Below are 17,088 nucleotides of genomic sequence, written 5' to 3' on the forward strand. Positions count from 1 at the left end.
GAGACACGCAGAAGGAAAAAAATAAAATAAATGTAAATAAAAAGAAGCTAAACTTCTGGGTTTTCAATGATAGCTTTTTTACTTTATTGCGCAAAATAAAAAAGAACGAATGAAATGAAACTAGGTCTAAATATTGTCAGCAATATAACCGATATTGTTTAACTAACGTTTTTTTTTTTTAAGTATTTCCAATATACATTATGTGTCAGTCTTTAGGAATGCGCAATTTGGCGCCACAAGCGCATACACATTTACTATTCGTTAGTTTCGCTTTCGTTATGGCTGAAAGTTCAAAAAAACAAAATTGCAACTAAATCCTCTCATACGATGATCAGACAGACAACCATGAAACAATTTTTAGACACAGAAGCATTAAAACAGAAAAATAAATTCTTTGATCATTCGATTCTTAGACAACATACATCAAATGGGAGTATTTTACTTCTAAAAAGCAACATTAGATGAATTGTCGTCCCGACATTTATATTTAGGTTCTCTCACACACAAAAATTTGATATAAAACATACATTAAAATGCGATTGAAAGTACATCACTCATCAAAGTCAGTCTATTTTTTTGTTGTTGTTCGATCTCATTTTGATCATTTAAACGTGTAAAAAAAAAAAAAGCCAAACCACACTTTTTTTTTATCTGTATCTTCTTATGTATATCTGTAGTGTACTCATGTCGTCAATTTCAAACTCCGGCTCATTGTCACCATTTGCCGTAGTATTTATTTAGACATCATTACTTCTATTTACAATATATAAAAAAAAAATAAAGACGATACAATGGATATTTACGTCATCGTTTGCTTTTTATATCTACATAGAAATAGAAAAAAAAGGAGAACTTTCAAGAGATGGAAAATTGATATTGAAATAAATAAATATGGAGCTACGCATGAGTCTTGTGCTTTATCAGTTGGCAATAAAATTAAGACAAAATATACTAAACTAACAATATTTTTTGTGGCTGTTTTATTTTAGAATAAATTTGCGTCGTCGTTCGCTTGTCGTTATTTAGTTCTAGAGAATCAACACTTTACGCGCGCCAAACAAAGAGAGCCTGACTTGCCATGACAAAAAAAAATTCAGAGTGATAATTTTTAATTATAATTTGAGTTTTTTTTTTGTGTGCTATTTGGAATTGCTAATGAATATACATAGTCGGTTCTGATATACAAAAAAAAAATGTTTGCTTCTTATTATTCCTATTTATTTTCATACTGATGATGACATAAGCTTAACGTTACAGTAACAGCGAAACTCATATGTCTTTCTAAAGAAACACTTACTTAAATGCGTTTCACCGCCACACGTTTGTGCCAAATAAAAAAAATTTCAGACAATTATCATCAGTAAACATCCTTGAGCTAGATTTTGCAGAAATTCGCTTGAGTTTCTTTTCTTTTATTTAGAAAAAGACTCAAAATTGAGATCAACAAAATTTGTACGAAAAATTTAAATGGAATAAAGGCAAAAGAAGAAGAAATGGAAGCATTATTGCCATAAAAATTAAATTTGAGTCAAGAAACTAAAACCTCCTAAATCATCGTCCTGTGGCACATGACAATTTTCTTTAATTTAATAAAAATCCATCCAAAGAAATGAAAAGAAAGAAAAAAAAAGCGTTTGTATGAAGCACACATGTGCTTGGTTTATGAATAAAAACACGCTTGAGAACATAAAAAAAAAATCTACATGGCTCACATTTACAAAAGCATTTTTTTAAATAACTTCCGGCATTATTTTTTATAGTGCATGAAAGAGACGAAGTAAAAAAAAAAATAGAATTATAAATAACCATTTTATTAATGTTATAGATACACACATACATAAAAAGAACAGAAAAAAATATGAGAACCGTGTGTTTAGTCAATCTTATAATATTAATAAGTGCGACTCTGAACTCAAACATACCAGACTGAGAAGAAAAAAATGAAAGAGAGTCAATGATCATCATCAATCGGCATGTACATATGTGAATGTAATGTCTGTCTAATTCTTCAGTGATTTTTTTTTTTCGGCATTTGTATTTTGAAAATCTCTTTTTTTTTATTTGAATAAATATTTTTTTAATGTTCAAATATTTTTTTTCTTATTATATTTTTAAGATCTTTTTCTCCTTGGTTATATATAATTTGTGAATCTCTCCAATCTTTTTTTTTTCTTTTCCTTTTCGTCTATATTGCATGATTTGTTGAAGGTCCAATTCAAGAACTCTGTCTACATGTGACACACAAAAAATTTGTATTTTTTAATCAGCATTCTAAAACGCAAAAATCATAAACGTCTTTTTTTGACATTTAGATATGGAAGGAATGTTGAGCATTAGGCAGGGACTGATGTCGATTTGAATTTTGGATGGAGTCGAGTCGAATTTTGAATGGAGTTGAGTCGACTTGAGTCAAATTCTAAATTCAGACGAATTTTCAATTCGAAATTCAAGTCGACAATTCCATACAAAATCCAAGTCGACATCCCGCTCTGCCATTAGGGACGCAAGGCATGTTAGATCCAAAATATGCTTCCTATCATGCACTTTACATTCCCATTAAGGTACGAAGAAGATAAGTTGTAGTTTATTCAAAAAATGAGTAAAATTTCAATACAAATAAGCATTTTTACGTTCAATTTTTTTATGTAAATACAGTACAGAAATCAATGACAAACGGCAAGCATTATCAAGCTATTACGCATTAAATAAAAATTATGAAAAAGAAGAAAACACAAAAAAAATTCATTCATAAAGAAGGAAAAGAACAAAGACGAAACTGAGAGATTTTGTAAAATAAAAAAATTAAGGCTTGCTTGCTTGGCTTGGCTGCTGTGTGTATGATTTGCGGGGAGCATTTTGTTTTTTTGCTAAGGCATGACAAGGAAGAAAATGCTAAAGAACATGTCTATTGATTTTTTTTTTCCTCATCTTCCCAAACACCAACCTCCTCACTTTATTCGTGATGCGACGGGGAAGATTTTTTCTTGAAGCATTTTTTTTTCCCATTTCCTCTTCTCTACGGTATGTATTCGGTATATCTATATATATTTTTTTCTTGAACATGCGCCTAGATTTTATACAACATGAAAGTCACATTTTTTTTCAGAGGCTTTTGCCCCGAATAATTTTGCGAGTATTATTTCATGTCTTTTTAATCCATTTCATACTCTTTCTTTTAGCACATTTTTTTTTTGTTGAAATGATGATTTTTAAATGTATATTTTTTTTTGATAAATTTAAAAAGACTTTTTTTTTATCATTTATCACAGTTATCATTTAGAAAATTCTATTTTCTACTATATTCAAAACAAAATGGCGCATTTGGAAAAATGTGTAAACAATTTTTTTGTGAACCGCACTAAGGAAAAAATTCACACCCAAAAAAAAAAAGTTCTCTTATGATAAGACACACTTTTTGAGCGCTAAGCTGACAATTGAATATTTTTTATATATAAATTTTTAAATTTTTTTTTTAATTAATTCTACATTTATAATACGAACCGTCAACAGAATAGGGAGCCCGCTATATATTTTATAAATCCTTCGCATTCCTTTTAGAATTCATTTTCGTAATCCATTTTTCGTGCTTTACACAAACTGCTAGGTTGGCCATCGACTATAATGAAATTCCTTTCGATGATATTTTATTACTTCATTTTGTTTTACACACATTTTATTTGCAATCATTATTGATAATTCGTTTTTTCATTCATTTAATTTTTATTTATATTCTGCTTCTCCTTCCTTTATTTCATTTTACGACGAAACAAAATTTTTCAATTCTTTTTTATTTTTCAAAAAAATTTATTTTACTTTTTTATATTCTTTTTTCATTCTTTTAAATTCTTTTTCCACATTTTTATTTATGCGTGTATCGAAATAAATTTTTTTTTTTCTTTCCAAAAATTCAAATTTTCAGCATTTTTTTTGTACTATTTCTCACTTCAATTCATTTTCACAATTTAAAGAAAATTTATTTTTCTTCTTTTTTCTGTTTATCCATTTAATTAAAATTCTTTCAAATCCTTTAATTTTTGTTCAAATAATTATTGGAGCTTTCTTTTGATTTTTTTTTAAAGAAAAAAAAAATAATATAGAAATTCGAGAGCGCGCGTTAATGTACGTACGAATCGCTTCCTTTGTAAAAAATTTCTACTCAATGAATACTCAAACTCAACCTAAAATTCAATTTTATTTTCCCACACATCTATTTTATTTTATTTTTTTTCTTTTTTCTTCATCTCTCTTTTTCTCGTCTGTAGTATTTACACAACACACACATATACACATAATGTGAGAGACATACACACTAGAAGACGACCCCGAACGAAAAAATTCACGCAGTTTTTCAAATACTATATATCCATGTTGCCTGTGACTTTTATGTCTGTGTGTGTGTGTGACTGTATATATATATTTTTTCTAAAAAAAAAAATGCCGTATTTTTATTCTCATCGTTTGTTTCTGTCTGCGTTCTTTCCTTGTTAACTATGTTCGTTCGGTCTGTCCAAACACTTCGGCGTAAGAGAAAAAAAAAATAGAAATTGGAAAAAGACGAAAATATTTCTCGATTGAATTGCGACGATGCTAAATAGCATTTTATGGAATATTTCTTTTCTTTTTTGTGCCTTCTTATTCTTCATTCGTATATGTATTTTATTCTTCTTACTTCTTATTTTTTGCAATGTGGAGAAAAGAGAATTGAATGCAATTTTTATCTCTGCAAAAACAAATTCCTTGCACATTTTGCGTAAAATGTTATACATGAAATTCTTCAATGTAAGGAATGTGAAGAAAAGACTTTGATCAAAAAAGACGCATTTCTTCGTACGACTAGAATCCATTCTCAATTCCATAAATCTAGAATTGATGTGAAAATTGGGATACAAAAATTGAACAAGAAGAAGCAAAAAAAAACTTTCATTTTCACTCATTGTAGAATATGCCTGAAAATTTATATATTTTTTTTTTCACATGAAAAAAGCATTTTTAGTGAGATTTGTCTGGTGCGATTTTGATATGAAAAAAAAAAAAAAAAATTCATACATTTGTATTTGTGTGCGCCGTCGCGACATTACTATAGCTTAAAAGGCGAGACGAGACTACGTTTTTTTAATAAAAAAAAAGAAGTAAGAAGAATTTTTTTTTTGCAGGGCAACTCAAACAGTATGGTTTTTGACTCGACTATCTTAGTCCAAATGCACAAGTTATTCCTTAAAATTCCTAATTAACTATCAACTCAAAGATTTTAAAAAGTTTTTTTTATTTTACGACATTTTTATGCATCTTCTTTTCTCAATTTTTACCTTCTTCTGTCGTTTTTCCTTTAAAACCTCATATAATTACAGCGTGTAAAAATTTATTTAAGAAGGCATCGTAAAAGTGGAAGATATCATTGTCTGTAGGGTTCATTGTATGAAAGAGATAGGTGAAAAAAAAATCGGCTTCTCTCTACACATTTTTTTTTTCCTTCATAATTCTACTATACTAAATGAAGTTTTTTTTTTGTTCTCATATATATACGTACTGTCTATGTTGTACACATTGATAGACATCTCAAATACATTGATAATAAAAAAAATATATTTAAACTAATACACTTGAATCAAGACTCGGCCGACTCATTTTTTACACGTTTGAGTAGCTTGGTTCGTTGAAATAAAAGAAAAAAAAATTTATATATATATTTATATATATTAAATTCCGATAAAATGGAAAAGAAACAAATTCATGTGGAATTTGATGGTAATCAAAAAAGGAACAAAAATGCGATATCAATTTTTGTGTTTTTGTTGCAATTTTCAAGAAATTACAGCTGAATTTTGATAAGAATCATTAACCTTTTTGGATATTTCAAAATTTAATTGAAGAATTTCATCATAAAATGAAAATTTAGACAATTTACGCATTAAAATCAAGCTTAAAACTTAATTAAGAGTCTAAAATTCCATTGCAAATTATGAAAAACTCCAGAAAATCGATAAAAAATGCAAAAATTTCATTTGAAAAGAGAAATAAAATCGTATTGAAAATGAAATTCTTATAAAACTTATCTAACAAAGACTCTAATAGCATAACATAATGGCGGCAAATGTTACAATCCACGCTACACATAAAGAATGAAAAAAGCACTGAAAACACGTGGTTTTGTTTATGCTTTGATATTTCATTTGAAGAAAGCTTATCTTAGACTACAATTTCTGATATTTAATTAAATGAAATTCAATTCAAGCTATTTAATAATATTTATCAATATTTTTTCTAGAACGGAAGCAATATCATGAACTATTTTTTCGTGTGAAAAAAGATCCATTGAACTTTTTTTTATGAATTTTGTCAAAAAAAAAAATCAAGTAAATTTTTATCTTATCTTATCTTGAATTTTCTCTTAACGAAAATATTAAAAAAAAAACTTTCTCACACTTTGGAATTGGTTATGTGATTAAACAAATAATTCATTGATATTTTCTTTCTACTTCTTCATCAATTTTTGAATATCGTAAAAATACATTCGAAAAAAAAAAAAAATTATCAAAAATAGCGTTCATTTGAAAAACCGTTGACACCCACCTGAAATATCTGCTTTTCTCTACTAAGCCGCTTTAGAAAGACTATTTTTATATGTATTACGCACAAATACTATCAATATTCTCGAGTCATTTGATCATTAAAATGTTTTTTTTTTTTTTTTCTTTTCCTTCAATGTGTTAAGCAATGGCTAACTTCTGAGATTGTTTTCTGATGATTTTTAAAGAGAAAGGAGAAATAATGATGATGATGACGATTTTCAATCGCTTTAATATTCTTATTTTTTTTTTCTTTTTAAAAAAAATTTTTCATGCTTTCGAGGTTAATAACTTCTGCTTTAAATATATATTGAAAAACATGCTTAAGAAAAACTTTTTGAGGTATAATCAAATGATGTGAGGAACATGATTTGGTCAGATTTTTAGGTTATTTAAATTTTAAGTTGATTATTCTATGGAAATTATAAGAAATTTTTGAATATTTAAAACTTTTGATGCCTAAATTCTTTGAATTTACTATTCACATCTACTAATACAACTCATATTATCGTTAAGACGCAATTAAACCTCACAGAACAAATATCAACTAGATTCTTTAAGAAAAAATTAGCTTATATGCAGTTTAGATGCAGATGCTTATACAGAATGCAGACTATCAAGACATTTACAATAAGATTCAGATGAGAAAGTATGCCTGGACTGGCCATACAAGAAAAATACCTGAAAAAATGTCATTGTTGGGGCAGAATTTACTTTCTTACTTCACTGGTCGTACAGATCAATTGCAATCCATGACATCCCTTAGACTTTCTACTAAAGCTGGCTAAAGTCAACCAAATACCGATAACAGATGCAAATGTTAAGACAGAAACTCAAAATTTTTTCCACCACCCTAGGATGGAATCCACAAGGAAATGACAACTAGAAACACCTAAAGCCACTTAGTGTAGAACAGACTTGAAAGATAACCAGCTCAATGTGATTTTCAGATAATTTGTACAAACTGGGCAACATTCGAGAGCTTGTTCACCTTAAACATACTACATGAGTATACTCGTGAGGATTGCTTTAGAGAACACGCTCTTTCCCTGCTAGGATATGTGACAGAGTCAGCCATAGATTCAGATGGAAAGCCTTTTATTGTAACCTAAGCTTCACATAGGAACATGATTACAGTCACTAAGTAAGTAATGCAGTTTAACTTGATCAAATTCTTAGAAATTTTCGGTCTCATAGCTACCCACTGCGTTTTAAGGGTTTTATAGACCGAGACTAAGAGTTCCCATTATCGACAAATCTCAAGACTTTAAACAAAATTGTTTTGAAAACCTTGAACCAGACTTTAAACAATCCCTTATAGTCTAAGTCTCAAAAATTCCATAGAAACCGAGCCTTGAAAAAACCCAACTGCATACATCACACAAAAAATCTGCTTTACATTTAACCAAGCGAATCACAATACATTTTGTTTCCGGAAATCTTTCCTTGAAATTCAATTCTCCCTTATTCATGTAAGACTCATTCTCTTCCTTATAAACTTCCTTCATTCCACAGTTCATAAAACGTAGAGATCAAGTTAGTGTTGCTACAGAAACTATGAGAAATTTTATTTTTTTTTGTGTTCATGTGAAGAGAATAAGCATAAAATATTAAAAGGGTAGAAGGTCCCTTTTGCTGTGATAAATTCTATGCAATAGAACTTGAGCTGTTTTAAAATAAGTTTTTTTTTTCTTCTACCTGCTTTCGTCTCATAATAGGACAATAGAGGATATTTCTTACTAGTTCATAATAAAGTATGAAAGAAAGTTTTTAACTATGTTGCTATGTAATTAAAGTAGCATCTTTATGTATCATAATTTTTTTTTTTGTTGATGCAAAATAATGCAATGGATATTGTGAGGGTTTGAGGGATATAATTGGTTGAAATAAGATTTTTGTTGGTTCTCAGCCTTTAGGATGTCAAAGTATGTTAAAATAGTTAATTTTCATGCAATTGTAGACTTTTAGAATGTTATTATAGTTAAAATTCTGTAGAAAATGAGAATTTTTAGATAATGGCATCGAAAACTTCAACATTATCACACTTTGGATCATTTTATAGCTTGAATTTCTGGATTGGATGTGTAGAAAAAGACGATAAGATCCTAAACATTCAGAAATGGTAGAAGTTTTCGAAGGATAGAAGTAAGGAAGTAAGATATTACTAAAATGATTCATAAATGCCAAAAATGTCCTTTTACTCCATTTTGGATTTGTATCATCACATTTGTAAGCTAAAGTAACTCAGTTAAAGTGGTTTGCTGCTTTGGAATCTGAGAATAACAAGGATTTTAGGTTCTACACGACAATAACCATTAAAATTAGCTTCAGAATACAACTAAGAGAGACCATAGATCACAGTTGATCTGTAAGTCCAAAGAAGTCAAGTAGTTAAGTTTTAACAAGAATGTCGTCTAGACTTTGCTAATGACTTGAAAGTCTAGGTTCATTGCTAATGACTAGCTTATAATGAATCCTTTGCAAGTCAAAAAGGATTCTTCAATATGAACAGATCGATCAAATAATCACATAAATTGAGATGTTTGGTATTTCAAAATTCAATCAAGTTTAAGGACATTTAACCAATTTTCCTCATAATTCAAGTGAATTTTTCAATTAAAATCCATTAATTTATCAAATTTATTAACCATTTCTGTGAACAAACTCAATAACTTTCTCAACAGTACATTACTTCAACAACCCTTACTGTTCATCATCCTGCAGACACAATTTGTCAGATAGTAATTGAAGAAACGCCCAAAGGCATGAAAACTCATATTGAAATTATTTAAAATGAAATTGTTTTACACATTCTAGGATTCATATGAAGACTCTCAAAAAAACAAATTTCAATTAAGCAAACTTCAATTATTACTTTTTTACGTTATTTCCTTTTCAATAATTGACAATTTTATTTCATTTTATGAAAATTTTTGCAACATTAAAAGCAAATAATGTTTTTAATTATCCTTGTTAGGAAAGTCACAGTGAGAAAATTAAGTGAAAACTTTTATTTTTGTAGATCAAAAATGACTGAGTCCTCAAAAGTTGGAAAATTGTGAACAGAACTAACTAAAAAATGTGAATTTCAGCATTTATGCTGATAGTTGTAGTCATAAGTTGGTTGAGTATCAGATTTGGAAATGAAACTTTGAGGACAAAGTCGATCTCAAAGGAAATTTCATCAAAATCCCAAAACTTTTACAGAATTTTGTCAAAGGACGATTATCAAAGAACTCAAAACTTTCATAAATTGTAAAAGTTTATTTATTTAAATATCGAATATTAACATAAAATTCAATATTAATCTTCAAGTTTCACTACACAACATCAATCCAACAGGACGAACATTATGCTGTACATTTCAATGCAAACAGGAGAACTGCATCAAAATTAAAAATAAAATAAACAATCAAACATCATTAGAAAGTTCTACGAAAAGCTCAAGCAGCTTTACAATAAAATGCACTTGAAGGAAGTCATTATAACCATGAAAATTGCATACATAATTATTTATAATGAACGAGTTTGTTAATTACTTTAAAAACAAAATGAAGAGATTTTACAAAGTATAATGGAGACAATTTGGATGCAAAATGATTCAGAATTTTGATAAGTTCTTAAGGTTCATACTATCATCCTCTTATACAGTCTTTAAATCTCAATAATATCAACTTTTGATATAATTAAGACACATACAAGTTCATATTGAAAATTATCAAAATATGCAAATCTTGAAAATTTCATGAAAGAAAAGTATTTATAAAAAATTTCTTAATCACCCCCCAAAATAAAAAAACTTAAATTTCAATTTCGAGACATTCAGAAGAAAAAGAATCATGAAAAATACATGTGTAAAAAAACATTGCCGGCAAGATGGCGAATCAAATAAAGAAGGCTGTGAATGTGTGGTGTATCCACATTAAAATCGCAACAAAAAAAACAGAATGTATAAAACACATGGAAATAAACCGATCAACTTGAATATCACATTAAAATACTGTTTTGTCGTCGTTGTTGCGGTCTCACGTCACATTGCCGCTTCATACATTAAACAGTAAATATTCGCGATACATGTACACATTTGTGTCCGCAACATATATTAAGCATTGGATTGGAGCATTCAATATTTCTTAGTCAAAATACATACTTAAAATAAATTGACAATGTATGTAAGATGTGTGAGTCCACGTTTTTCAATCAAATACGAAAGAAATGAAAAAAAATTCCGTGCTTTTTATATCTTTAACATGTCACACATTAGTGCGACAAATTTTGAAGAGAATCTTCTTTTTCTTAAATTTTTATATTTTTTTTTTTCCCCCAAGAAAAAGAGAGGAATGAAAATTTATATATTTCTTTTTTATATCTAGCGCAATGTAGAACTATAGTATCAGACGTAGCAAACCTAAAAATAAACTTTTGCTTTTAAGCATGTATTTCTGGTGGACTTTATGCGCAATTTTCTTCATTAAAGTTGATTTTTTAATCACGAAATCAAATATTATTTTTCTTGTTTTTTTTTTTTTGTGTCCCTCAATTCTATGATTGTGCTAATTAACAGAAGTCCGAGAGAAGAGGAGAAAAAAATAATAAAAATAAATTTAATTTTTAAAGGCATAATTATTAGAAGACTTAATTCCTTTTATTAGATTAGATTAACAAGAATTAATCATGAAAATTGCGACTAAAATTCAGCCTGACTCACTTTTGTCGTGATGACGGTTGTTGTCCTAATGGACGTTTTGGCTACATGACCAAGGGTATATCAATGCAACGAACCTAGCCACAATTTGTGTGTCGCGAATAAACAAACAGAGTTAGTCTGACTAGAACAGCAAAAAAGCATCCGAATTCAACTAGACAATTTAAATACCAATTTTTTGAATATTTCATAGCATCAAAAGGAACAGTCTTTAGAGATTTAGGCTTTATGTAAGAGATTAGAAACTGTAGTAATAACTGTAAATCAGAGAGAAAAGAAATCAAAGAATAAAGAGCCATGCGGCAGTCAAAAAAAAAAATGAACTAAAGAATGGAATGTTGAATAATTTTTTGTGTATAAAATCGATGAAAGTACAGACGACAATTCAAAAGATATTGACCAACTGAATTGAATTTTCTATTTGCATTTTTTTTTTATTCCTCTTTAATGGAATGCAAAGTGCAATGCTGTTTGAAATATAAATTTATTATTTATATATTGATTTAAAGAAATTTTTTTTTATATTTTGATTGAATACATTCGCTCGACACGGTTTCTCTGTTACGACTGTTGTAGTGGGCATATAGCATGTAACAAGCTATACACATTAACAGTGATCGAATTCTCAATTTTTTTTTTTTCGTAGTAAAACAGAATACGAGAATAATGATCATTATGAAAAATCTCATTCCGCAAAACGATTGATTATAATTAACACCCAGCAGAATAATAAAAGGAATATAAGACAATAGTAAGCACATGGTTGTATGAGTGTATCGCAAAGTCATAAAAACAACAACAAAAAAATTAGAAATGCATAAATTTTTTAAATTTTTAAAATTCCACTAGTTATGAAAGAGTTTAGTGTGGTGACTGTTGTGAAACATATTGATAAATATTAATACCTATACTAATGAAGTATATCATACAATAGACATATTTTTTTGTCCACTCAAATTTCATCTTTGGAATGTGCCTTTTTCTTTTCTTTCACCCATTTCACTATATGTATGAATATACCACATTTCACCTTTATTTGCATTGAATAATGAAGTGTTTTAGCAGACCAAAGAATAAACAGGAAAAATAATCACAACAGCACACCCAGAATACGTTAAACAGTTGTTTCGTTACATTTATGAGAATGAATATCTGCATATTGTTGAAAAAAAATTAATCTCAAATACTGTAAAGCCCTTAAAAATGTCATTCAAGACAGAAGCCTCTTATTACGACTCGGATGATAGATAAAATCTCATCCTCTGATGGATATAAAAGATCTTTTCTTGTTTCCCAAGTTTTTCATCTCATTTTGCATTTTTTTTTTCTTATGTAGAACTATAACGGAAGTGCTCATCTTGAGGAACAAATATCATTCAATAAAAATAACAAATTAATATTCTTATGAACTCAGTAGTGAACAAGAAGCAACAACAACAACAACAATAATAAGAAAAAAAAATTACAAATGCAGAGTAAATAACAAAAATATAAATTTACAATTGACTCATTGAAGTTAAAGACGCAAGTCACATCATCATGCAATATAAAAGAAATGAGAGAATAAAGAGGGAAAAGAAGTCAGAGTCAACCTATCTGATACGATCTACTAAGAAAAGAAAAAATTATAATGTGATGAAAGACGAGAGAAACAGAAGAACAAAAAAAAACTCCCGAAATTTCCAAAAATAAAGTTAAATATTACCCACAAAATGAATCTAATAAAAACTGAAACACATTCTTTTAAATGACAAGGGGGTCTTCTGTCCTCATATATGAATGTGCGACTGTTGCTATTTCTGAAACACTCTGTGACTATTTTATTTTATTCCACATCATCGTCAAGTCTTTAAGAAGAAAAACGCGGTTTTATATTTTCCGAAATTTATTTTTTTTTTCTTTTTTCCTTCTTTATTTCACTTTTTCTTCATCGCCTTTTCAAAAAAAAAATTTAAAGATGAGAGAAGAAAAAAAAAAATGTTTAATTTTAGATATCCCCCCTGTAAATGCAATAGAATGCACTATTTATAAGCATATATAAAGTATTTCTTTTTATAATCAGACATATATTAACACCAACATAAGATATATATGCAGGAGAATATGATTCAAAAGGGAATAAGAATATTGCAATCGTCTCTTATGCATTTCTATAATTTTTTTTTTCTTTTTTTGTCTGAGACTTTTCATTTGATTTATATGAAAAAGTAATTTTGTCTCATTGAAAAAGTCTATGATTTAACAATTGTAGATGTAAATGCAATTCGAAATTTTATAACTGATCAATAGGAAGATTTTCATCTTAATTTATGATCTACTAACTTCCTAAAATTTGATCTTCATAGCTAGTATCTGAAGAATGTCATAGTTCCTTTGTCGATTCTCGAACAAACAAGGATCATGCTAAGGAGTATGCTTACGAAATTGAACAAACTCAAAATATTGATCGATTTTACTCATCAATTCACTAAATTAGAAGAGTATCCACATTTTCTGTTGTAAAGATTTGTAAAAATGATTTAAAATCTTTCAATCAATAAGATAAATTAAATTTGAAACCGAAAAGTACCTTCCTCATTCCACGTGGAAGTTAATAGGATTTTCAAGTATTCCATGTATCACATAAGGACCAAAACACATATTTCAAGTCTTTAACAACATAAAAGTTTAATTTAAGGCTTCTGACATCATAGAATGTATTTTATCAATGTTAAAGGAAGTTATTGTCAAAAAGATCGAACTTTTAAGGATATCATAGATCTATTTCCTGACAGGCAGAGAGCGTTCTATGAAGTACTGGTGATGCTGAAAGCTAGCTGATAAGCATACTCATCTAGTTCATTTAGATAGAGTAAGCATCTCGAGAGCATATTCTTTGTTTGTTAAAGATCAAGTTTCTCCAATAGTACAAATCGGTTAATCGATCCAAAACCCTGCACAAGCCAGCCTGAAACTGATTTAGTATAGGGTTTGTTTTTAATCCGCCACTAAACCTTATTCAAGCCAGCCTGGTGCAGGATTTTGAATCGATTAATCGACTTTTGATATTTAGATTTGAATTCTATTGAGCTAACACTCGTTGATCTAAGTGCATTTAAGAAATTCAATTTAAATTATTGAAAAATTATCAAAATTTAATGATTTTTCAAGTTATCAAATTTAAGCTTTAAATTTCGTTCCATAAATTTCCTCTTGCAACCTCCAAGATTACAAAAATTAAAGCCAAAAAGAATTTTCTCTTATTTTTAATTCCTTCAAAATAATTATCGAGAAGAAAAAAAATCTCTTCATTAATTCTGTTTTAAAGAAATAATTAGCCCTTGATACGGTTAAACTGATCCCAACACGTGTATCAAGCTGATGATTTAATGGTGAAACCTTATCAATCATCGAGTTGATGTTCAATTATATAGATTAGTTGAATGTTTGATTGTAGGTGTAGAAAATGAAAGTTATTCGATTTACAGACTTAGATGATAAGATTTGAGAATTACCAATCAATAGTTTAATCAGCAATTTGAGAAATTTCAGTAAATTTGATTAAATTTTAAAATTTCAAATCAAATCAAAATTATTTTTTGGATGTCAATGTGAGGAAAATGAAGAAAAAAAAAGTCTGAGCAATTAAATTTTCGCATGTGAAAAAATAAATAAAAATGTCAAAGAAAAATACGTGAAAAAAAGAAGAAGAAATTTGCCAAGAAAAGAGACAACCATAGATTACGTATATCATCATTATAACACTCACAATCAACTGATTAATGATATCTCAAGCGCGTACACCTACAACCGTAATGTAAGAGCTATAAAACTCAGGAATGTTGTGTGCGTATATCAAACATACGATATTAAGCATAGCATTTACACATATACGAAAGGAGAGAAGAAGTAAGACGAAGGAAAGAAAAAAAAAAATTAATACCCATTTTCTTAGAATTTTTGTTTTTTTTTTTCTTTCTTCTTTTTTCATTTCTCAATTCTTTAACTTTATTTTATATTTTATGCTTCATGTTATTTCTGTTTTTCTTTTCACTATCATTCCATTACGGGCCTGGTTGTAGTATACACAATACAGGAAAGAAGCCTTACGTCGGGTACATCAAAAAAACACAACAAAACAAAACTATATGTGATGTTCATTATTATGGAATGTCTAGAAGATTAAAAATTCAACGTAAATTTAAAAATTGTGATCCTTTTCAAAAAAAAAATCTTTATCCTTAACATTTAACGTATTTGAATTGAAAACCTTAAATGTGGGAATGTTACTGAATTGTGCATCTAAAATATCATTTTTATGATTTTTTTGGCTGTTTATTGTATCATCTTGATTTTTAAGCATTCAAAAATGCACATCAGAGCTTAATTTAGAATTAAAAATATTAGCAAAATTCTCAGAATATGGGTAAAATATCCATAAAATATCAAGCTTCATAATTGATTATTATTTTTTTTTGAGTATTTCTGCTTAACATTGAATTGGGACAAAGTTGTTTTCAATCTTGAGCTATAAAATCACACACATTCTTTTCCGTATGACACTTACCTATAAAAAGGTTTGTATTTGAGACGAGCAGAGGCATATTTAGGACTAATTTTGTGTGGGGAAGTTTGAAAATCACGTAACTGTAATGGGGTAGAGCTCAGTTGCCTGGCCCAAAGTATATCAATGCAATGTACCTAGCCACAATTTGTGTGTCGCGAATACACAAACCGAGTTGGTTTAACTTGAAACAGAGAAATAGCATCCGAATGTGTCATATTTAGGTATAATTCATGATTTTACTTCAAACAGTTACGGTGAGCTTTAAAATGCTATTCTTGGCGTTACGTAAATTCAGAACGTTCCCTGAGATTGAGAATCTTTTGAATATTTTTTTGGTTGAATTAATCAATTGAGACTCTAAATGTCTTACAAAATAAAGCGTTATGACCAAAGCTTGATGCCGACTTGAGTTTTGTATGGAAAATGGACTTGAGGCTCGATTATACGTAAATTTGATTCCATAAAGTTTCTATAGGTGACATCGAGCTTCGTTGAGCGCAGATTGGAACCAAAGCTTAAAGACGACTCAGATTAAATTTGGAAAAGTCGACTCAACTCGATTCGATTCCATATAAAATATGAGTTGACTTCAAGCTCTATTTGGGTCTAAATTCAGTGTCAAATCAAATTACAAAACACGTTAAGTACCAAAATACAACTCTAGATTAGCAGCAATAATTAAACTATCGTTTGATATCAATTATACTTCTTTTGGATTACAACCAAAAATAGAAAAGATTAGCACTTTAAAATCCATCAAAGTAGTTTACTGTTTTCATTCATTAACACCTTTATTTCGGAAAAATACCATAATTGTATCAGTCAAGCTTTACATATCGACCAAAAAATAATAATATAGGTGGCAAAGCATGAATTTTAATACGGAATTTATTGTATTTACTGATCTTCATTCACACATTCTTTAGTTAACTCACAACAGAAAAAGATCGAATGATGACGAGAAATGCAAGAAGTTGAATATAAGTTAAATGAGTAGAGTGAAAAGGCATTCTTCCATTAATTAAAAAAAAAAATGTATATGTTAGACTGAAGAAGAAATGTCACTCGTGTAAAACAAATTTAACATTTAAGAGGACGATGATCTCTGTTGATCATTTCTTTTATCTTTCATCTCTTCTCTCTCTTTGCTCGCTGTTTATCTACATTTTTTTTTATTTAAAAAACCTATCATATGAGAAAGATCAATATGATTCAAGAAAGTGCCGTTTTGGTTATTTTATTAACAAAATATTTTCTATAATCGAGTTGAT

At 28.6% G+C, this 17,088-nt stretch overlaps 1 protein-coding gene across 2 annotated transcripts in view; it reads right to left on the bottom strand.

Moving 5' to 3' along the window:
* The window catches only part of LOC139088194 (serine/threonine-protein phosphatase 4 regulatory subunit 1-like), a 62,511-nt gene that overhangs the window by 27,831 nt on the left and 17,592 nt on the right, over window positions 1-17,088 (bottom strand). The window contains exon 1 of one of the 2 annotated variants that reach the window (XM_070637297.1): window positions 3,502-3,799. The exons of the other annotated variant lie outside the window; for it this stretch is intronic. The gene's annotated coding sequence lies outside the window, so the exon portion shown is untranslated. Of the gene's footprint in view, window positions 1-3,501; window positions 3,800-17,088 lie in introns of those variants that run through there. 2 annotated transcript variants of the gene reach the window in all.

The sequence above is a fragment of the Chironomus tepperi genome, unplaced genomic scaffold, assembly GCF_022539635.2.
Source record: "Chironomus tepperi strain 1889 unplaced genomic scaffold, CSIRO-AGI_Ctep_v1 contig_12, whole genome shotgun sequence".
NCBI lineage: Eukaryota > Metazoa > Arthropoda > Insecta > Diptera > Chironomidae > Chironomus > Chironomus tepperi.